The following is a 24319-nucleotide window of genomic DNA, read 5'->3' on the forward strand; positions in this document are numbered from 1 at the left end:
CTTTTCTTCTTTGGTCATTTATTTGCTAGTTTATTTTGTTTTTAAGAAGGAAATTCAATGCCACTGTAAACCCAGGTGCCTTGACAGGAGATGGAGGTTTGAGAGCATTACGAGTACAAAAGAATAGCGGTTGTTTCTCTTCCAGGGCTTTGCTAAGTGTATCATGTCCTGTGTGTGGCATTCTCAGATGGCCGTTCTGTAGGGAAAATTACATATTTTATGTAAATATACACACACATATATATATATATATATATATATATATATATATATATATATCTCTATACAAGATTTCTACTCGTGACTCCTGTCATTTGCAAGGAGCTCGCCCTGACCACCTCCATGGGCATCTTCCCCACTACACTTGGGGGATCACAGAAGTGCCTGACAATATGGATTTGGGGCTCCTTTTCTTTCAGGCAAAGAGAACATACCCATCAAAATTAACTTGAAACATCCCTATTTGTATTACAATAAATAGAATAAACCAAGACAATGTGGAAGCTTTTGGTGAACGTAGCAAATTGAAATAGGTGCCTATTTACTTCAGCACCGGTGGAGACTTCTAAGTAATAAATAAGATTAGGTAAGGGAACGACTCAAGATGTGAGAGAAACAGGTGTCGATTTTTCTCATCATTAATCATAGCCCATTGTTTTATTGATGACATAAGAAATTAGTGACATGAGGAGTGTAAGTTCTGGACACCTAAGAGGTTGTAGACTTATTGGATTCGGAGTATAGTCTCTTAAATTGGTTTATTTGCTATCACAAAGAATGTGAAATAAATAGCAATGTTCTTCGCCTTTTTACTCCAGAACAGGTAATTGAAAAATCTTTAAATATGTAATAAGTTTGTGCGGCAGGTCTGAAATAATGTACACGCATGAATGTCCCAGCACAGGTATGAAACCATGGCAATGGTGAGCGCACAGCTTGCGCTACCTGGGAGTCCAGAAATGGGAAAATGTACTTATTGAATCAAAAGATTCCACTGTTAGTGTGAGCTGCACAGAGGAATCAACCCCTGAAAAAGGAATATTTTACTCTTATGTAGTGCTGTTTTCCTTTGTCCCCTAAAATAAACTTTGGTTTATTGTAATTACATTTTCCATTGAAAATATGTTAAAGAGTTTAAAGCTCTGTGCAGCTTCCATCTCCAGCAGATCATACAACATGGTAAATATGTTTGAACTAAACACAAAACATAGAATGAGGCCAAGTTCTAATACTTATTGTAATCCATAAGTCATATGCACACACATACTAAATATAGATGTCCAACATGACTTTAATCTTAGACTGCTCCACATTAAATATGCATCTGAATTCCTGAGGGGATATTGTAGTCTTTTGAACAGTACCTGAGCTCTCCACCATGTAGTTTTCTGACCACCTATGATCTTATTGAACCATTTTCTAGTTAGTAGCCTCAGTGCTGGCCCTGATGTCCCTGTGCGTTGCTCAAGGCAAGACGCTCAATTCAAGAACTCCACCTTATCCCGACTCCTTGGGGAGGTTTGCAGAAAGGATTCACATGAGAAACGAAGGTGCTACTGACAGACTATAGACCTGCTTTATGAAAAGAATCCTAGTGCAAATAGAAATCAACTTTTCTATTTTAAAATGCTTCATAGATTTCAAGATATTCTTTTCCCAGCTCATCATTCACGTAACAAAACTCACAGGATTAAGCAATCTTGTCGATGATCATTCACTGTGGTAACTAATTTTTCTCTGTGTTCTATATAGACGTGTGGATATGCTCTAAGAAACAAATTCAAGATATAGCAGTTCGGCATCTGAGTTGTAAACATTCGGTGTTTCCTTTGGCTCCTGGAACAATAATGACTGCGTGTCCACAAATCACACAAGAGAGGCACAACTGTAAAGAACCGCGGATGATGAAAAACCAGAATTGCCCTTTTGCAATTCAGCCTGTGTCCCATTTTCTCTTTTTATTTGACCTTGCTTGAATAATTAATGTGGGACTGGCAAGCAGATAACTAAGGAAACAAATTCAACACGATGCGATTATGGAAAAATTGTTATTAAAACATAATATGTTTTCTATACAAAACATGGATTAATTGGCAATGTTGCACTAACCTCAACTAATTGGTCACGATGATTGGTTTGTGGACATCGCCTCCTCCTGGTTTTTGTTGGGGGGATTTTTCATTTTTTAATCAAACAATATGAAATTTCTGCAGTTGGCTGGGAAATGGTCGATGCTTTGTTCTTGCAGTTTCAAAGTAGCACGGAGATTAGTAAATGGATATTATCCTGTCATCTTCAGCCGATCTAATGGAGTCTGGTTGGCCGGAGGAGCAGCAGGTTTGGATTCTCGTACCCAAGGAGCGCAATCATGGAGCCCCACGGCACACAGACACCGCTGGAGGAAAGCACAGAGGTGATTGGGATGAGAGCTGAAGCTATAAAAAGGCTGAGTGAAATACGACATCGCTAGAACACATAGCAAAACTTGGTGTGATCTCCGTGCTGCTGGAATTGCATTCTAATTCAGCAGAAGTTTCTAGAAGGAGAGGAAAGGTCAGATACACAAAGCTGCACGGAGCATGAATATGTTTTAATCAAAGCTCGCTTTTATCGACCCAGTATTTCCTACATTTTAACATGGACATAACTCTTGTCCTTGTACTCACAAAATCTCATTTGAAATAAGATTTAGAAAATGTTGATGCCTTTCTGTGGCTTTGTAAGACAACTTTGAAATATTTCTAAACAAATGCCTGAAGTTGGAGGGAAAATTGTTACTTTAATTGCAGCACTCCTGATCTTCTGACATTAAATGGAGGTAACTAAAACACCCTTAAAGATACATTGCCACAAGTCATTTTACCTGTGGGTCCTTGTAGCACACAGCCTGAGATTCAATACTGAAGGAACAGGTACCTACCGGCTTAATTCCATCTAACATTTATTTTTTCAGAAGCAAATCTCTGTGATAATGTCTGTTTTAAGAGTTCACTAAGATGAACCTGATGCTATTCAGAAGGGTACGGTTGGCTTAGTGTCATTCCAATTCCAATCAAAGGGAGAAAAACAGAAAATAAAAGCTTTTCTCTTGCTTTACAGCTGGTAAATCCTTATGGAATAATAGAATATGCTGCAGTGTTTTTAAAATGTTAAACTTTGGGTGGTTTTTTTTTGTATCTACAAATACTTAACAAAATTTACATCACCTTTAAATCAGTCATTTGGGAGTAGAATGCCATGGTGAGAGGCACCATTCAAAGTCCATGTATCTTTAATGCACTAATTCAGCTGTATCTGCACACAGAGGTTACCTTGGTTCCCTTGGGATTTGTTGTTGCATTTTGTAGTGTTGCTGCAACAAATGTTAAGCTACAGTCCAAGCTCTTCAGAGCACACAGGACTTTAACTTGTGTGTTCTTGCCATTTATTTGCACTGAATACTCCTGATCATAAACCCAAATACTCCCATCAGGCGTACAGTTATAAGTGAGGCTAAAATGATTCTTGCAAATGATTGCAAGAGCATGTCAGTGACTTACTGGCCCTTGGAAAGTCAAATTGTTCCTGAGCTGGAATCCAACAAAGCTGAAGGAATCAAAATGTTCACAGTGAGACCTACAAATCCCCGTTTCATTTTCATGACTGATATGAAGATTTGTTTGACCCTTACTGAAGTTATTTCCTGAGAGTATTTTATACTGCAGAACACTCAGTGGGTCTCATCTGCTCCAGGGTACAGAGCATTGGGAAAAGAACCGGTTTTGGTAAGGCTTAGACTGGTGGTTTGTGGTTGCATCTTCTTTGCCAGAAGGAACAGCAGCCAGGGGAGTTATCCTTTGCCATAGGTGCTTATGCTGCCAGGTTCGCTCCTGTCTGGTCGCGATTTGGGTTAATGTAAAGGTGAGGAGAAAATATGTCAGCAAACTTGCCCATGTCTTTCTGAAAAGTATAGAATTCTTTTAAATTATGCCTCAGCAGGTGACTTCTAACTTGCTTGCGATTTGCTCACCAAAGCCCTGCCAAGGTCAGCCTGGGATCTTACTGTAGGAGCCGTTCTCTTTTGTATGTGGAAGAAGAGGCACTTCTTTGCACTTTTCTTGCTTATTTTCTGATCATTACCACCCCCCAAAAAAGGTAACATTATGGATTTGTAAAAATCCCTCTTCCACTAAAGTGGAGAAAGTAGTGAAGGTAGTGAGAATGAAGAAGGGAGCACTCGCCAGGTTCAAAAGAAAGAAAATACACAAATGAGCCACTTCTTTCTAAACTCACAACAACTCAAGCAACACAGGAGATACTGAATATTCCTCTGTCTTTACCTTCTTTTTGTTCTTTCTTTCTCCTGAAGTCAGTGTAACACACAACTGATGACTACTGGCAATTCTTGTTCCACACGCCAGTTTCCAAATAATGCTCCAATCTAGCTCTCAGAACTTTGATTTTTCCAGAATGAAATATTGGTGCTGTTTTGTACCTACAAAATAGCAAAACATGCCAGAATTTTAAAGCATTTAATCAGTTGGAACAGAGTAACAATAAGCTCTATTTGCTGAAATTTTCTTAGAAACAAACGCTAGTGGCACAAAGTCATTTCCAACCTCTCATTCCATCTAACCTAATCTCCACTTTTATTTGATCAGTATTGCCATGGTATCTGAGAAACAATCAAAAATCAAAAATAAGAATACTCCAACATCTGCCCCGCTCCTGACCTTCCCGGCGTTTATGTTGCTTAATTAAATTTCTGAAGGGTTTTCTGGGAGGAGTGACAAGAGCCACACTGAGAAGCCAGGCAAGGTGTCGAGCAAATCTTGCACTTGGTTCTGAGCTTAAGTGTTGTTCTCACCTCCAAAAAGCTCCTACAAAGTTTGATTTTTCCAACAAATAAGAGATGTGTCTCTTAGATCCTCACTTCTGAAGACACAAGGTTTTATTGCTACAGCTGTACTCCGGTTTATTGAGCTGAAGTGCGTAAAGAAATGCAGCATTTCCCTCCCTCGCTGTTGTTACCTGAATATTTAGTGCAGAGCTGCTGTGTGACTCTCTCCTTGAATTCCTAAATTGTGCTGTTCCTTCTTTATTAACACTTACTTACTTCAAACTGTAAGGGCTATTATGAAAGACTGCAAATAGTAAGGGCTCTCTACAGAAGACGATAAAATCTTTGTTCTTCACATAAGCTGATATATAAACACTACTGCAAAAATCCTCTTCAGGCTCTGTGACATTCTAGTACTTGATGTTACTTGAACATGGACTGGAAGTAGGTCAGGCTTTTGTAATCTCATTTCTTCAGATTTGGTTTGATCACCACAGAATTTCACACGAGACGCTCTGCCAGAGCAAGGCAAGTTTTAACGAAGAGACGTAACACAGAGGATTTGGGCTTTGCAGGTTGGTTTTACATAAAACGCTTTGTGTGCAGGGACTTTAGGACTAAACAAGTTGAACTTGCTTGTTTTTGCTGAAGTTGCCAGTATTGGTAAGGTATTTGGATAAATTATTTGAAGGGGACATTGTTTGGGGCCTCTTACTCAGACAGATAGGAGGTGCTAATGTCTGATGGTTCTGTCCACACTCTTGAGCTTCAGCACTTGTATTACACTTCTCCTCTCAAAATACCTCAGTTTTGGTTACACTAGCCATGCTAAGCTACCATCGCAGGTCTTGTTGGTTGAAGGCAGCTCTACTGGAAAGTGGATAGTTGGCTAACCTTAAGAAAGTGATGTCAGTTCTGAGCAGACAGGATAGACTTGGTTTTTGTTAGGATTAGCACAGGTTCAACAGCAGGGCCAAATAAAGCTGCATGAATTACTATCTCTACTGAGATGCAGAGGAAAGATTTACTGGGTGATATATTGACATAAATTGCCTTTTGTTCCGTTACCAGTGTGGACCATCCTGACCTATGGACTCTACATCTGGATGTACAGAACAAATTCATGTAGTATCTTAAAAAATAGTAAAGCTTCCAGCCATCTTGCAGAAGACTGACACAATGGTTGTGTGCTGTCGCCAAAGAAGAAAGCCAGAAGGTGAAAATCCAAAAGGAAGAAATGTGGAGGGCTTTGAGTTGGTCTCTTCTCTTTGCTAATCAAAGATGACATCAGCAGGATTTTAGAGCAATTTATTTGGTGCTGGTGACGTTCCACTGTGCAGTACCTGGATGGGAAGGCTTTCATTTCATGCTCCTCCATACTTGCAGCAGTGTTATGAGACTATGATCTGTTAAGGCTAAACTCTGTTTTATTGCTTTCCTTTCACAATCAAATTATTTTATGTAGTAATTAAGGTCTTTTGCAAAAATCATAAACATTAGCAAAATGCTAATTTAAAAAGCAGTTACTAAATAAACGCCTATCATGCAGTGCACATGTTCCACTGTGCACTTTGCTTATGTTGATATCGCTGTTTCCATCTTTGTTTCAGCTGAGTAAGAGAAGTCTACCCAAAAACTTGCTTTCCAATCAGGTGGATGGTCAAGGATATTTAAATAACAAAAGGGGGCACATAAATCACAACATTAGACACATAAATTGCAAACTTTGCCAAAGCAATCCACCTACAGTCCCTCGTAATTTTACTGTGTGAATTTCCATATCATTGCACATATAAAACACTACAGAGCTCACTAGCTATTCACATGCAAAGAAAACTCATTTTCGTGTACAACCACTGGTGCATTTCTAGGGAATGTACTGCTTCTAAAACTGTTACAAATGTGGCCCTTGAAGAAATCATTTCAGACTTTAGGGTTTATGTTTTTAAAGCTAATTAGGGGATTTTGGTGCCAAATTCTCATTTAGATCCATTTACTTATTTTGAAAAAGCTCATCTTCAGCAAGTATTGATTTTAAGATCTGAAATAAATAATGACAGCAAAACAACTACTAAATTTTCATGAAAGCAATGCCTGCTAACTTATGTTTTCTATAGAACTAGATCAGGATTGCTGTGACAAATCACTGGTATTCGACTTGCTACAGCTGGAAATAATCTTATCTATCAGATCTCTATATGACCAAAATTATCATATTTTATTGCTTATTTTCCAGTGTAGGTTAGCACTCTGAGATAGACATTGCTGACATTAAAGCTAATATCAAGATTGGGGTAATATTATTTCAAAGATCCCTATGAAATGATAACAGTGTGCGGCCTTGCTGACCCCTGTGATAAATAAGACTCCTGAGCGTCTCTTTTAATGTCCTGTATTGGAAGGTAGAATCTCAAGTTAAATAGGGTAAAATTATTAATAAATTCCTTCAGAAATGTTAAAAGCAACAGAATCAAAGTAAATTTTAGAATCAGTTGGGTTTTGCTATTGGAATAAAGGTCTGCATAATAATGTGCCGGCTTAGGGAAAACCTGTCTGCGTGGCCTTTGTTGGCCAGGCCGCCAGTTCTCCACTGTGCTTATTTTGATTCCACACTAAAAAAATATAAAGAAAAAGGTCCCAATTCTAATGTAACTCCTTACAATAAATTCTTTTAATCCCTAAAATGATTGATGGTTTTTTAGGGGAGTTATACATTGCTAATACAGATCTCGATGTTTATTGAAGATACTTCTTTTTAGTTACTCCTTGATGTCTAAAAGCATGCGGGTTTTATTAAATGTAAAATACTGAAAGGAGCACAGAATCCATATTACATGGCATGTCCTGCTGTGGTCTTGCTTTAGCAAAGAAATGTAGCGAAAACGTGCTGATAATATCCTTTGTCTTCATTATAAGAATCTGTGTAACTACATTCTTTCTGATGTAAGGCCATTTACCTTGACTCCCAACTACATTTAATCTCATTACATTCACTGTCATTATAGCAACATCTTTATTCCACTTGAAAGACTTAAAGCTCTGGAGGATGATATTACAGTGAGGGCAGAATATGCTTTATTGAGTAGGGTCCTGTGTAAATTCCAGATCTGATCACGCCATCCATTTTTATGAGCCTGCTCACACGATTCTGGGTTAATGCAGCAATTGTGATTCTTCCAGTTAAAATGGGGATGGGAAATCAGACCATGAATAAGCACCTTAAATATTTTGATATTGAAAGGACCACAAAACACATATGAAAAGATCTTAATATAGATCTTGACTTAAAAAATAACTTCTGTACTTTTCTTGCAAAAGATGCTACAAAACGAAAACGTGGATAAATACAAATACTAATGTTAGAAATAAGAGTAAATTAACTCCAAGACAGGAAATGACATCACTGCAACTTACCCTCAGTGTAGAACTCAGTATTTCAAGGATAATATTTTTTCTTGTACTTTTAATAACAAAAACTACAGTTCTGAATTGAATAAGCTTTACTCCTGGGAAAATAATTAAATGGAGTTTAGGCTGCTTGTCAAGGGATCAGCATTGGAGTGGAAATGTCAGCCAAAATGCTTCAGCAAACTGGAAAGCCAGAGAGGCAGAGTTGGGGTTTTGAATCACGACCAGCCCGTGGGGCTGCCGGGGTGTCCCTGGGGGTCCCTGGAGGTGGTAGAACACAAGGAGCTCTGCCCAGCTCTCCTAGGCCTATAGAATATATTTGTGAAAACACGTCTTAGTGCTGGATTACCTCTTTCACCCCCTGCATTCTCGTAGGTGGTTGTGTAGAATAACGAGTGCAAGGCGTGTGCAAAATTTCTTCGGGATCGGATAAACTGTGTTCTTCATGTCTTGCTCTAGACAGTGAAATAAACAGCTATGTGAAATTAATGCGTATTAAGATCTTGGTGGAAAAATAGTAAAAATGTCTTGGTGCACGTCTGAATAAAGTATTGTTGAAGCACTCAGCATGACCATGCTGATAAATAGAGTTATCCAACAACTGAAGGGCAAGTTATTGGTTCTTGCCTTTGGTCAGTGATAACGTTGTATGATCTTGTCATTTATTATGGTGGATTTTATTAGGTGTGTTATTATAGCCTGCCCATGAAATTTTATGTACTAGTAGAAAATAAAATTATAGTTTATCAGATTATTTCTCTGCCTCTAACTATGCTAGGTGAGTGAAAATAGCTTTGCAAGCTATAGAACTTCTTAATGAATACAGACCTAAAGGGTGATAATGTTAAAGATGACTCTCTCTGCTCTTGAGCCTCTTTTAGCAGCATCCAGTGCTGGTCCTGGACTGACCCAAGGGTAGCAGCAAAACCCGTGAGTTACATTGAGGTGGCTGCTAAAGTTTTCATTTTGCTGTGAGAAAGGCTAAAAATGTAAAGACTGGGTACGGATTAGGCCAATATATGCAGAATTATTATTTATTTTTAAGGGGCAAGCTTTCTGCTATATTAAGTAAATACCCATGTTGCTAATTGGTTCAGCTGGTTTAGGTAAATGGTGTTTTTTGAAGATGACTTAAAGCGCAAGATCAGTCGTATGAATAGAAATAATTGCCTATCTAGCCATTTCAGTAACTTCTGCTGTTCTCTGCCTTTTATCTCACCTCACAAAGCAACTTCATCAGGCCATAATAAGCGTTACTCACACGGGACATGTAAGTCTGGCTTTAAAGGGGCATATAAATGATGAAAGGAGACACAAGGCAGGCAGGAAATAGAACTGAGTGAGGTTATAGATTCTTGCAGATTTTTCTTCCCAGCTGTTACCCAGTGAAAAGATTTCCCCTTCCATCGTGCCGCAGAACCACAGCGCTGTGCTCCGTGTTCCCGGCTGATCCACGGCGCGGTATCTTCATCATCTTTATTGAACTGGGGAGGCGGGAGATCGGGCTGACACGGGGCTTCCTCACAAAAAGATTCATTGGTTTTTCTGCCGAACAGAGTTCTCATTACTGAGGAACACGATCTAATTTCCACTCGTACAATGGATGGGTCCCGCAGTTCACAAAAATATATGGAGGGGAAAGGCGGCGTACAAACCCATTGCTCTGTCTTTGGTTTCTCAGAGTTTATCCCCAAGTGAGTTCAACAAAATGCCGTTTGTGTTTCCTTTTCATATGTAATTCCATCCAGGCATGTCTAGAAGTGACGTTTGTCCCGGGTTGTGTGGTCACCGGTCTGTACAGTCTGTGCTCCTGGGGCATCTCCTCAGAATGATGGGTCTTTTCTCAATCACTCTTTACAGTAGTCTTTCTGTGCATTAGTATTACATTTCGTATTTGCTAGTTATTTCAGTATTTCTTTGCTCTGTAATTCAGCTAATGACTTCGTTGCTTCTCTCCTTTCTGATCAACCAGGAAAACAATTTCTTGTATTCCCACTCAAGTATGTTCTACTTTTGTGTAAAAGTTAAGAGATTTGATCCCTTGTCTTTCTCTTCTGTATTAGAATCAATCAGGTCTAGTTTAAGATGGACAGATACCAAGTAATCCCTGTTTAGAAAGTTTCGTGCTGCTCTCATCACTCCACTATCAAACAGTAGCAGGTTGGCTGGTTTTGCCACTACTTCTCCATCACGCTGCAAATACTCCAGTAAATTCTGTTGGGTTTGTAGTTCTAAGACTGGTATGGCTAAAAACAAATGGTTGATAGAATTTATTCTTTTGGGAAGAAAAAAATCTGAAAAAGGCAGGTGTACAGAATCCTAGCAACAGTTAAATCTACAGAAAAAGCTTGACCTAACCTTATTTTTTATTGGACTGCATCTAAATTTGATTATGTAGAAGCTGAAAAGAGAGAGGTACTAGGTAGACATGCTTTGACCTATCCTGACTCTTTTCAAGGATTCCTAAATTCACAATTTGGAAGGAGTATTCTTCTTTGAGAAAAAATGAGGTAGCTAAAACATTCTTCAGAGAAAATGTTTGTAGAATTGGAGTCCGAATTACTGGCTGACACACCATTTTCTCACTCCTCCTCCCAATTGCATTTTAATTCAAAAATCTGAGATATTTTTACAAAACTAATCATTTATTTTGATCCTGTGAATACATTCTCCTTGAATAAAGGCAAAATCAATAGGAGAAAACAATTGATGAGGGGAAGAAAAACCATTTTCCTATGCTCTAAAACTATAGCTGTCCATTGACAAATGGTAGCATATTCTACAATTAGCTTATAGCATATCTCAAGGAGAAAGATGCAGAAAAGACTTATGATCATCTCTCAGTGGGACACTGAGTATCTGGTTTGGGGGATGATTCAAACCCACTTTGTCCTCCACCACCTTGCCATCAATTTTCTTAACTTCAGCTCACTGCTGGAAAAGTTTTCTATTTGCCATTGATATGTGCAAGTTAATTGATACCATTAATCTGCTTTCCAGATATCTAGATATCCCCACTACTAATTCCATTTTTCCCATGCACTTGACAACCTATGGACTGCTGCATGTACGATATTATCTATCATTACAGTCTGATTTGTCTGATTATAAGAAACTGACTTCATCTTTACATTCTGTAGGAAATGCTTGGGCTTTTGGTAAAGGAAAAGCACCATATAATTCAGCTGACTGCCTTGAGTTTAATCTGCTCTAGATGATTTCCTAGAATTTCCACAGGTAAATCTGTCCCCACACAGAGCTCTTCTAACCCGCTGCTCCTGGAAGAGGACATTGCATTTACAACAGCACCAGTGTGGATGTCGCAGTTGTCTAATTGTTTCATCATAACTATTTCATTGTTTAATGCTGTATAATGAGGTTGGTTAGGTGTGCAGACTCACAGTAATGGTTTTGTTGTTGACTTTTCTTCCAAACGTACCATTAAGTGCTGATAACAGCATCGTTCCTCTGCCCAGCAGATGTTGCGGCCTACCAAGCCCGCGTGCCAGTGGAAGAAATAAACAGGACTATAGAAAGTCTTTTGATTCTAAATGTGGTTAGTGAACAGGTGCTCCTGGAGTACAGATGCTATTAAACAGAACTCTTCCACTTGAGGAGCCTAAGCCAACAATAATGCTCAATATCCAGACAGAAATTGTGTCAAAACCTGAGGCCGGGATGAGCCCAAGCGCTCCTGGCATTCCTGCGGTTCCTCTCTAAACATCGCTACCTTGGTATTAGAGGCTGCATTCTTTTCAGAGCTGGCACGTAAAAAAAAAAATATAGAAAATTGCAACTAGAAGCGTCTTCTGGGCACACCTACCAGAACAATATGTTTGGAGATAAGATTTATTAAGCATTAAATGGAGCCAAGTACATATTGCCCTGTGTTAATCATGCTTGGTCATCCTGCTGTACTATAGAGAATACTTTTTTTCTTAAATTTTTCATACACCTTTTGGGGTAAATATGTCATGATGCTGGTTGATAACACTGATTCCAACAGCTGAATCATTTTGCTTACTTTTTGCTCCAGGTATACTGAACAGTAAGCACAGACCTCATCTGTCTTTCAAATCCATTAAAAATTTCCATTGGAAACCTACTTTGAGCCCTGAAACACATTGTCAGTTGTGAAAATGATTTAGTCTGGGCAGGAACAACCCCAGGTTCCAGTATAAGTTGGGGAATGACCTGTTAGAGAGCAGCGTAGGGGAAAGGGACCTGGGGGTCCTGGGGACAGCAGGGTGACCATGAGCCAGCACTGGGCCCTTGTGGCCAGGAAGCCAATGGTACCTGGGGTGGGTTAGAAGGGGGTGGTCAGTAGGTCAGAGAGGTTCTCCTGCCCCTCTGCTCTGCCCTGGGGAGACCACACCTGGAATATTGTGTCCAGTTGTGGCCCCTCAGTTCCAGCAGGACAGGGAACTGCTGGAGAGAGTCCAGCGCAGCCACCAAGATGCTGAAGGGAGTGGAGCATCTCCCGTGTGAGGAAAGGCTGAGGGAGCTGGGGCTCTGGAGCTGGACAAGAGGACACTGAGGGGGGACTCATTCATGTTGACAGATACCTAAAGGGTGAGTGTCAGGAGGATGGAGCCAGGCTCTTCTGGTGACAACCAGTGACAGGACAAGGGGCAATGGGTGCAAACTGGAACACAGGAGGTTCCACTGAAAGGTGAGAAGCAACTTGTTGGGGGTGAGGGTGGCAGAGCCTGGCCCATGCTGCCCAGGGGGGTTGTGGAGTCTCCTTCTGTGCAGACATTCCAACCCGCCTGGACACCTTCCTGTGTAACCTCATCTGGGTGTTCCTGCTCCATGGGGGGATTGCACTGGATGAGCTTTCCAGGGCCCTTCAACTCCTGACACTCTGGGATCCTGTGATTCTATGAATTGAAGATTGACAGAGCAGCTGACAGTATGCACCAGATTGTTAGGTTTCATTCCCGGGTTTATCAGAGGAGTCTACAGAAAATAAAGATACACTGCATATCGCTCAGGAATAACTTTGAAGTTACTTGAGTGACACATTTCCTGACCTAATCCCTGCCAGTGTTTCCTAAAGGCAAACAGACCTGTAACAATTTGAGCCTGTCTTAAAGGCTGAAATACCAGTCCTTATGCTTCTCGTGGTCTGACAAGCTGCAAAAACTTGTGCAAAAGCATCTTCAGTTTTTTTCACCAGAAATTTCTACCTTTGCAGCTAAAACTATTAGTCCTTCAGATATATATTCTGCCTTGTTTCTTCTCAGTATAGAAGAAAAATATTAATTTCTCCAATTCTATTAAAAAAAAAATGCAAGTTGTTTCTTTTTGCTGGTTGTTTGGGGGGGTTTAAATGTTTTCCCTTAATTTGTGTTCATACCAGAATCTTACTATTCTCAGAAAAAAAAATGCAGATGTTTTTGCTTTCACTGTTATTTCTTGTGGGGGTCACGTGCTGCTTTTAATTACAACTTTATTCCCTACTGAGACCTGTGCAAGTGTTACGCAGAGCAACATTTTAGCCACAGCATTTAAACTGAGAAAAAAAGGGGGTTACTGTACTGGATTTATTAACACCTTCACCATCTTCACCGGTACTTTGAAATTCTTTGGCTGAAATTCATCCTAAGTGAAGTCAACCATAATGAATTCTCAGCCCGCTGGCTAATTCTGGGACAGGTGACGAGTTCTGGGGTACCACATGAAATTAGAGAGATATAACTGCAAAAGGAAAAAGTGGTTGTAAATACGCACAATAATTATGCATTAACAATGACTAATGAATAAATCAAGTAGAGGCTACAAAGAAAGGGTCCAGCGGTCAAATCAGCAGAAAGACTGTGCTTTGTGTTGTACATTCAAGGATAAATCTGTGCTTTTTAGTGAAAGTGCTCCAAATTGTTAGCTCTTTGTTTCAGAATGTAGCTTGTTTTTATGTTATATTTCATTAACTCTATGAAATATGTGCAGAAGTGCCAAGAAATTGATTCCTTCAGGTACGTTTATGTGGTGTCATTGATCTAAGTAGGAATCACATAAAGTGCCATTGATCTGAATGGGGGTCGGGTTGAAACGTCCACGGGAAGAAAACGGTACTTCAGTTCTATAGGAGCAAAACAGCCACTAGAGGAATTAATTCATGTGTACTTTTCCAAGCGAGTCACAAATTATTCGTGTAAGTCCTGGGACTGGAGACTTGTCTGTCTCACCAACACGCACATGAGTCTTGTATTTGTTGCTGCAGTGAGCAATAGATTAGCAAGAGCTGATACAATATTAACCTCCTTTAATTGCAGTCTCCTCGTTGTCTGTTTGCTCTGCTGTATCTATTTAGTTGCGCAGTCTCCGGGCGCTGTGGTGTTTCCAGTATGATCACAAATAAATGACTCTGCAGTTCATTTTCAGGCACCAGTGATGAATTTTCATCAGCCTCTAGTAACGCTTAAAGACAAATTTGACTGTTCCAAAGAATTAAAGCAAATACTTAAATTGGTTCCTATCTGTTTTTTCCGTACAGACTCTTCCAGGCACTGATGAGAGGTTAAATTCGGACTATAGATAATATATCATTTAAGCATTTTGCCAAATCCAGAAATGATCAGAGAAGACAAGGGAGAGGGCACAGATGAAAATGCAAATGGAAATCTCGAATCTGATGAATGGGAAGATGAGTGACTGAGCAGGTGGGACTCTACCGATATCCAGCTGAAATTAGAGAATACCTTATGGCTGAAAGGGGTGAATATTGGATGAAATGCAAGTTTAAGGTGCTGAAAGCTACAGTAGGTGGGGAATTCCCTGAGTTTCTAGCATATTCCAAACTAGGTGCTCTGTGTAGACACCTCATCATGATAATCAGCGCTTGAACCTTGATCAGATGGGTACGTGATGCAATTCTGCCTGAACTAACTCATCCTGCAGACCGAGTTATTTGCACTCTCTGTTGTATAGTGCTGCTGTACAAAATTAAATCACTGCCACGGTGTGTCTAGGAGACAGGATAATTTATTTGTGACTGAGAGAATGTAGTAGCATCACAGCTGATTTTGGGGGGGAGTTTCAAATCTACGTCAGAATCAGGCTGGGCACAGCCACGACTTTCTGAAGACGCTTCTGCAAGTGTGAAGTGCGGAATTACTGTGGAAAGTGATACACGCCTAAAATTAATTGCTGTGTAGCAAAGCCTTTTTATACTACTTGGCTGATCTTGAAACAAAGTTAGCGTTTCAAAAACGCTCACTGAAACCATCAGCTTTCTTGCAGTGCATTCCAGTTCAATAACTTTAATGAAGGGAAGTCATATCTTCACATTAAAATTCTAACAAGGAAAATATTTTCTAGTCATCTCTGACTCCAGAAGTTGCGGGTTTTTTCTTTGTTTTCCACTGAGTTGTATTGCTTTCCAGGAGGAAGTATCCATCATTCACCTACAATATCCTAACCTTAAAAAGACCGGATTTATATCTGTTTCCAGAGGTCTAACAGCCTGGGGCTCTTGGTGGGAAATGACTGGGAAACAGGTTCTATTGTATTATATGGCACGTTTTTGAAAGCCACAAAATAGCACAAGATTGACTTTTGCACATGCATTACTGATTGTTATTGTCTCCAAGGGTAATTATGCTGGCAGTATTTGTTTAACCGCTTAATACTTGACGTTGCAGTGCTCTGGTGCACATCCCAGGGTTGGCAGAGGGGCCACAGAGCAAGTGCGAGGGGTTAATTGACTCTTACTGAAGCAGTTTATAGCTGGCTCTGCTCTTCATCCTTAAGCACTACTGATCCACTGGAAACTCAGATCTACAGGGACAAAATTTTTAAAGGTGTTTAGTTTTCCACTAACCTATATTTTATTTGCGTCGTTTCATTTTTTCCCCAAGATACTCTAGTGATAAAAAGGATAAGGTCATTGTTACCGAGTCTCTTTTTCTTAAGGTGAACATATTAAATTCTCTTGCCCATTAAAGGGCAGATGTTGCGCATTTTTTTGGCAGAGAAATTTGCATACACTTCAGTTTGTGGAACAGAAATGGCATTAATTCAGTAGGCAGTTCCATTTGCTCAGTTTACATAAAATGCTGTAGGGAGATCTGAGGGGTGAAGTGTTACCCTTTTAAGTGATTTTTAAAATATCAAATCTTATTTCAGTTAATTCTAATGGTTTGCTACTAGTAGTATTTTACCATTATCACCGTTCTGCGTGTTTGAGATTTAGATTAAAGTTTTATGGAATACTCTTTTTTCTCATTCAGAGGATTTTATGGATTATTATTCATAACATCTGCTACTTACAGAAAAAAAAAGCCTTAAAATGCTCCTTTAATATGTATTTAATGGTTGTGATACCATTTTATATTAAATAAGATTTGTTTTATTTTAGCAGTCATGTTTGTGCAGCTGTGCAAAGATTTGTTTGCTCTAAAACCCCTTAGGCCTGAGGTTTATAGCTTGGCTATTAAAACTTTCATTACGGGGAAACTTGGTATCTCTCAGTATATAACATGTATATGTTTTTTTTGCAAAAGACGGAAGACTGGAAAAAGCATACAAAATACTTATTTTAATATTAACGAGTGCTTACTGGTAACTAAGTAAAGAAGTAACGTAGATCCTTCCTGTTTTCCTGCTGTATGTTTTATAAAACCATTTTCTCAAGAAGCAGAGCTTTGCTAGAATTTGTAGCTCCAGGAGAGATCTTGGGCGGCGTTCTAAGGGCAGACAAATCAAGCTGAAGCCCGTGTTTATTTTTACCTGCAGGAAACTCCCATTGTTCGGGTGCGTGGTTGACACTGAAGGGGCAGGTGTGTCCACAGAAGGCGCCCGGGAGGATTCGCGAGACCGAGTGACAGAACTGTGCGAAATAGCGGCGGTGGTCTGGCAGCGTCCGCAGAGCAGGTGGGTCCGAGGTGCCCGTCTCCAAAATGACAGTGCGGATAACTCCCGCTCGCCTGCTGCCTGGCCCAGGGGGCAGCAACATGCTTTCTTCCCCGCATTATTAGTCACCACGCTCCTCTTCTGTACATTTTGACGTGCCTACAATTGCCTTGCTCTTGATGTATTTGGGATGCAGAAATTCTGTGTGTGTATATATGTATGTGATGTATGGTGAACTGGAGAATTTGTATATACGTGTTGGGAGGCATAAATTTACACACAAGAGCAGGTGCTGATACTGATCTTTACTGAATACAAACAACAGTGTCCATTTAGAAGGTCTAGAAAGCCCTTTGTCCTCTTACATCATTACCTTTGTTCACCTGCATTTCCAAATGCTAATAAATTGATATGATATGATATGATATGATATGATATGATATGATATGATATGATAACAATATCACGTTAATCAGCAAGAGAGGCCTCTTTCAGAAATGTTTTTTCATCAGGAAAAAGACTGGTCAAATGGAAATGTCTAAGAAATCATGAACCTTACACTAGGGAACTTTTCCAAAAAGGATAAAGTTTGTGCTAAGTGAATAGTCTAGAACAGTCAGCGGTCTGATAATGGCACATTTATATAAGAGCGGTTGGGGCAATGCTTAGAATGTGGCCCTGAAGACCACAAGGTTGTGCCCGAGCAAAGAGGACATAGCAACTTTGAGGTGAAGTTTTCTTTCTCAAAAACTATGCATTACAAGAAGATAATTGAGAGTAGTCAATATGGACTTGAAAATGATAAATGATAAATGAAAATGATAAATTGTACTTTGTCAGCCTGAAACTATTAATCATTGCAATTAGCAATAGGACAAGGGGGCATGGGCTTCAACTCTGCCAGGGGAAATTGAGGCTGGAGGTTAGAAAGCAATTCTTTGCAGAGAGAGTGGTCAGGCATTGGAATGGCTGCCCAGGGAGGTGCTGGACTCACCGGCCCTGGAGGTTTTAAACTGAGATTGGACATGGCACTTAGTGCCATGATCTAGTGAATGGACTGGAGTTGGACCAAGGGTTGGACTGGATGATCTCTGAGGGCTTTTCCAACCCAGTCCATTCTGTGATTCTGTGAAAAGAGACCATGGTGGAGAAGGGAAGAGTAGTGAATGGAATATACCTTGATTCAAGAAAGACTTCACACTGTCTCCCACAGCATTTTCATTTGGAAACTTGGGAAATTTGGACTAGATGACTGGAGTATTAAAGAGCCTGAAAACTGGTTGCCTGCCAGGCTCAAAGGGCCAACCAGTACCTTGATGTCAGAGTATCCAGGGGTACACACTGAGGCTGTTTAGATTAAATACCTTTGTTAGTTATCTGGGTGATACAGGCAGCCAAATGGCAGATGACACTAAATCGAGGTGTGGCATGGCAGAAGATAGAGCTTCAGTGCAGATGGACCTGGAAAAACTTCAGAATTTGGCCAACATAAGCCTGGTAAAGATGAGCAAAGAGAAGCAACAAGTTTTGTAGTGGAATGGGAAACCCTGGGCCTTGGTACAGCCCAGGAACAAAGTGCAGTGGGTCCATCAAGGGGCTGTCAGGATTTGGGATCCAGAAAGCCCTGAGGTTGAGGGACATGCCCTTGTTCCACCTGGCCAAGATGCTACTAGCAGCCTGGGGCTGCTTGAACAGGAATTGCCAACATGGTGGAGTCAATCTCTTCTCAATCAATGGCACAAAAAGGGGCAACGGCCATGAACTGTGGTTTGGGGGTGTGAGTGAACCGTCCCATCAAGAGTGCCAAGGCATATACAGGTTGTGAGTGTGCTTTTCGTACTCCCAAACCTCATAATCATTTCTTTTAATATCTTTAACGCTCCAAGCAATTTCAGTTGCTTTTAACACTGAATGGGTCTAAACCAGGAGAAAACTTCCACAGTCAGTCAGTCACTCCCTCCCTCAGCTGTCTGCTGTCATCGCACTCTATTTAAGTCTCTTCTGGGAGCATTCAGATTTTCTTTTTTGAACAGTGGAATGAATTAAAGGTAAAATATCAACTTGGAATTCCCCAGGAAAGGAATTTCAGTCAGCTTTCATAACAGGCTTTAAGCAGATTCAAAGAGGGGTTTGGTTTATGGATTAATAGCACATGCAGAGCATCCGCATTGACCCAGCAGACACTAACAGCTCTGTCTGAGGTGTTTGAGTCTGTCGGGTTAATGATTAACTGATTAAAAAACCTCAGTACTTTTTGACATAATAGACTATCATATTCCATCAAGTAAACCATACAAGATTATTTAAAATTGCAATTCAGATTAAGAAGGACTATTTTTCCTAGCGTATAGTAGAGTTATGTGGAAAATAAAGCACTAATAGAATTGCCAGAATAATTTACCGTTGCATGACATGAAAGTGGCTTAAATCTCTGCTGGCAGATGAGCACACAGAGTAATGGTTCAAAGTGATCGTTACTACTTAATCACGGCACATTCTGCTGGAAGAGGTAGTTATCTTTCTCCAAAACGATGCATTTGTATTTCCTCGGCTCTTTCTCTTCTTCCTCTTTATGGCATATATCAAGTGACAAGGTGCATATTGAAATGAAATCTGTTTAAATTGTTGAATTAGTAGAAAAATGGCCATGAAATAGTTGTTTAAACTATCCTCAAATAATGAAAAGCATTTCAAATTGCAGTTATCACTGTTATCATCGACTTGAAAATCAGTGACACGTAATTCTTGTTTTTACTCCTCTTATTTATATTTTACATATATAGTTACAGATGCGATCAGGTAACACAGTGACAGTTTTGTATCATATTCCTAATGTTTGGGTTTGCTACATTACGTTTGCATTCTTTTCTTTTGCTGGCATATTGTGGAACAAAATTTAATTGTTGCTATTTTTAGTTTACCAAATTAACCTTCTTCAGGAAGAACACCTGCAGATGGACTCCCTGGAAAGGATATGCACATTTTTGCATATAGTACACAAATACCGTTGTGCATCTTAATACATGAGATGTAGTTTGAAAGAGTCAATAATAATCCATAAATCATGAAAAAATATGAATAAGATTTAAAAAATTACTAATATTTTGGATGCCACACCCAAGGGGCAATGGAGGACATGCCTACTATATTATGCCTAATAGATCTTCATGGAATTCTTTTGAATATTGTAATCAAAGTGGTTTGGTTTTCCTCATGGAAGTCATTATTTGGCCAAAGAACAGGAGTGCCCACAGCCCAGAGAAACACTGCCAGAGCTTTTCAGGGCGAGGAAGGCGGCTCGCCTGGATTCCTCAGTATCACCCTGATTCATGAAGATGACAAAGATTTGCAAGTTGGTTATAGGCTGTTAGACACCTCAGTGTTGTATCTCTTGTTATTTCTACTTAAAGAGCCAGCACTGTCTTCCAAAGCTCTAAAAATATCTACGTAACAAAAGGTATCAAGACATTTCCAGTTAATGAAAAGCACTGAATGATGGGTCATTAAGACATTGAAATGCTGGTCATGTGTGAAACTCCAAAACTATACAAAAGTTTTATATTTAATTCATTTGGTATTGATTTGTAAAGGTAATTTGCAAGACAACTGGTGAAGGGATGGACGCCTCAATATTTTGGTTATAATGGACATTGTCTTGTGTTAAAAGGAAGAAGATGATAGCTAGTGACGCCTTGTAAAGTAACTTCTGCCATGGAATTCTCTTTTGATGCATTCCTGGATTTGTGACAGTGACTGTTTAAAGTCTGTGTCTCGTGACTAGTGTTCCTCGTTGTAACAGGACCGAACCATTTCAAACATTCTGATTTCACAACCACGCAGGGTTTAAAATACAAATTTCTCCTGGATCTCATTAAGATTAGACAGAGTAGCTGTCACGTATGTTTGCAGGAGCAGATTGCTCCTAGATGGTTCAGTAGAGGTTTATTTCTTTTTTAAAAAAAAGTCTTATATTGAGCTTTGTTTTTCTTGTTTTGATTGTGTTTTCCTTCTCTCCTTTGAAGAGTCCTCCACTCTGACTCCTGGCCAGGATGGGGTGACTCTGCTCGTTCTGCCGTCCCCGTTGTGTGTCCGTTTGTTTGCTAATGTCAAACGTCCCCTGCGGTGCGTTAGCTCAAGCTGGATGAAGTCACGTCCAGGCTTCTCATACTACCAAACACATGGAAAATGCCTGTCCTGTAGGATCGTTGTAGAAATTATAACATTACAACATCTTCCTTCAAATCAGGTGTTCAATATGGCATAAGATCTTCAATGAATTATTTTGTAAATGTCTCCAAATATGAGTTTTCTGCAGACTATGTCTTGCTTATCTTTGCCTGTAAAGACCTTGTGTAAATCTTGAAGGTACAGGAGATCTACAAAATGTTATTGGGGGAAAAATTTAATGAGATACAACAAGGGCAAGTGTAGAGTCTGACATCTGGGCAGAAACAACCCCAGGTTCCAGTATAGGTTGGGGAATGACCTATTAGAGAGCAGTGTAGGGGAAAGGGACCTGGGGGTCCTGGGGACAGCAGGGTGACCATGAGCCAGTCTACTTAAAGAAGCTGATAACAAAACCAGAAATGATTGAATGGTTTGCTTACATTCAAGTTTCTTCCATTTTAACTACACTTACTTGCTCCTACTGATTTTTTGCTGTATCAGCAGCGCATTGAAAATCTTGTCCTACAGGGTGGCATCGGGGTGGATAATAATGGACAATTATTCTCACAAAAAACACCCTTTTCTAAGACTTAAAATTGAAATCCAACTCATGATGTAAAATAATAGATTGAAATCACTAATAGTTCTTCCAGGAAACATGGTTAAGGTTGTTATACCAAGCACATTCGGTTTTGACAAGACTAGGAGGTTTTCCCTTGAAATACATCACACAAATGCGTCCATTTAATTTTAGGAAATTCTGTACATTTTCTATACTGTAGCTGCTTTGGAAATTCTCTTAGTTTTCAGAAATGTGTAGAAAGAACCAAATCAATACCTCTGTCTGTCATGACTTATCCAATTAGCTGACAGGGCTGTGTGACAGGCTGCAGATATATTCAGATTTGACGCTGCTTGGTGCTTTCTCAGGTGTTTTTTCTGGCAGATTGTACCACATGTACAAAAGCCCACGTGGAGTTTGCTGGATTATATGGATTATATTGGATGAGCATGAGCCAGCACTGGGCCCTTGTGGCCAGGAAGCCAATGGTACCTGGGGTGGGTTAGAAGGGGGTGGTCAGTAGGTCAGAGAGGTTCTCCTGCCCCTCTGCTCTGCCCTGGGGAGACCACACCTGGAATATTGTGTCCAGTTGTGGCCCCTCAGTTCCAGCAGGACAGGGAACTGCTGCAGAGAGTCCAGCGCAGCCACCAAGATGCTGAAGGGAGTGGAGCATCTCCCGTGTGAGGAAAGGCTGAGGGAGCTGGGGCTCTGGAGCTGGGCAAGAGGACACTGAGGGGGGACTCATTCCTGGGGATCAAGATGGAAAGGGGGAGTGTCAGGAGGATGGAGCCAGGCTCTTCTGGTGACAACCAGTGACAGGACAAGGGGCAATGGGTGCAAACTGGAACACAGGAGGTTCCACTGAAAGGTGAGAAGCAACTTGTTGGGGGTGAGGGTGGCAGAGCCTGGCCCAGGCTGCCCAGGGAGGTTGTGGAGTCTCCTTCTGTGCAGACATTCCAACCCGCCTGGACACCTTCCTGTGTAACCTCATCTGGGTGTTCCTGCTCCATGGGGGGATTGCACTGCATGAGCTTTCCAGGGCCCTTCAACCCCTGACACTCTGGGATTCTGTGATTCCTGGGATTTTAAATTATAATTTATCAACTGAAATACCATTATTTACCACAATAGAAATTAAAAAATTGAACAAAAGCTAGTTTTTATATTTAAAAGAGGATCTCTACCAACCTGTGAGGTATCAAACACCAGGCCAGGCAGCATAAAAAAATGTTGAGTTTTGCCCCAAGTGAGTAATTGCTGAAATGCCTTGAAAAATCTGTCTCGACTTTAGGGTTTGTAGAATAATGCTCTCACTGAAAGTTTTCTCACCCAATCCTAGGATTGTAGGCAGTCAGTTAAGGGCAGCAGCAACTGGAAAAATCTAGAGAACCCGTGCTTTAAAAAATCAAGCAGCATTAATTTTGCAGTACAAATAAAATGGGTTGATATGTGATCCACAGAAAGTGATACTAATTAAAGGACTTATGGAGATCATGTCCTGATTTCACATTTCTGGGCAATATTGGGCGTTGCATTTGAGAGGATACACTGTGCTATTTTAAAGTCTGTGCACAAGATGAAAACAGTGAATGCAATGTTTTTAATTCATACAGATGGTTTTTATAACGCGTCATATAGTAAAGTTAGAATTAATTTACTCAATCCAAGGATTTAAATGATGTAGAAAAAATGATTTTGTTCTTTCAGAAAAACTACAGAGAAAAAGATTTAGAATTGTAGAACAGAGAAAGACAATTACTGTGGGCAAAATCAATGAGACTGTGCACAAGGGAGAGAGGGATACTCAGCAGGAGTGAAGGGTTAGTAGAAATAAGCCTTTAGTGTGAAATTCAATCCTGCGCTAAGTACCAACTCAGATGTGTCGCACGAACCAATTAAGGGCCGTTTAAGGCTGATGTACTTTTTCATTAAGTGTCTCTTAAATGTAAAACTTTACTAGGTCCCATCAGTCAAATATTCACTTAAAGGTGACCAATAAAGGTAGTAGAAAAGCTTTTCCTTTAAATTACCTTTTCTTTTCACCAGGAAAAATCTTGCTGGGAAGCTTGATGACAGTCTCTAGTAAGCGGAGGTTACAGAAGGTAGTCTGTGCTTTCACGAGTCCCTGGCTTATTTATAATTAAGAAACGCACTGAATTTTGCTCTGAAAGGCAGCAGTTCCTCATAGAACAGCTTGCAAATGAGTAAGAAAGAGTACTGATTGTTTGGTTGATCATTAATTAGCCATTCCGCTTTTCCATATCATCATTTAACTCCATTAAGCATAATGTTTATATATATACCATGATAATGATCTCACATACAGATAGCAGTGGAATGCATAGTGATTAGTGAAGCAATAATCACATAAAATATCATTAATTTCATCAGTGTTAATGTTAATTCCATCAATTTGCAGCATTACAATAGGGACTGGATCACAATTGGAGATGTATTTTTAGAGATGATAATTTTTTACCAGATAAAATTCTTTCCAGAGGAGCAAATCC

The 24319-nt window shown here is 40.0% G+C and overlaps 1 long non-coding RNA gene across 5 annotated transcripts in view; it reads left to right on the forward strand.

Annotated features, from left to right (window-relative positions):
* LOC110360364 (uncharacterized) overlaps positions 1-24319 on the forward strand; it is a 258116-nt gene that overhangs the window by 194633 nt on the left and 39164 nt on the right. For 4 of the 5 annotated variants that reach the window (XR_010465861.1, XR_002416200.2, XR_010465862.1 and 1 more), the window contains exons 5-6: positions 14724-14889; positions 16964-17101. This is a non-coding gene — a long non-coding RNA (uncharacterized LOC110360364). The remainder of the gene's footprint in view (positions 1-14723; positions 14890-16963; positions 17102-24319) is intronic. The other variant, XR_010465863.1, reaches the window with a different exon arrangement.

This window comes from Columba livia, chromosome 13 (assembly GCF_036013475.1).
Source record: "Columba livia isolate bColLiv1 breed racing homer chromosome 13, bColLiv1.pat.W.v2, whole genome shotgun sequence".
NCBI lineage: Eukaryota > Metazoa > Chordata > Aves > Columbiformes > Columbidae > Columba > Columba livia.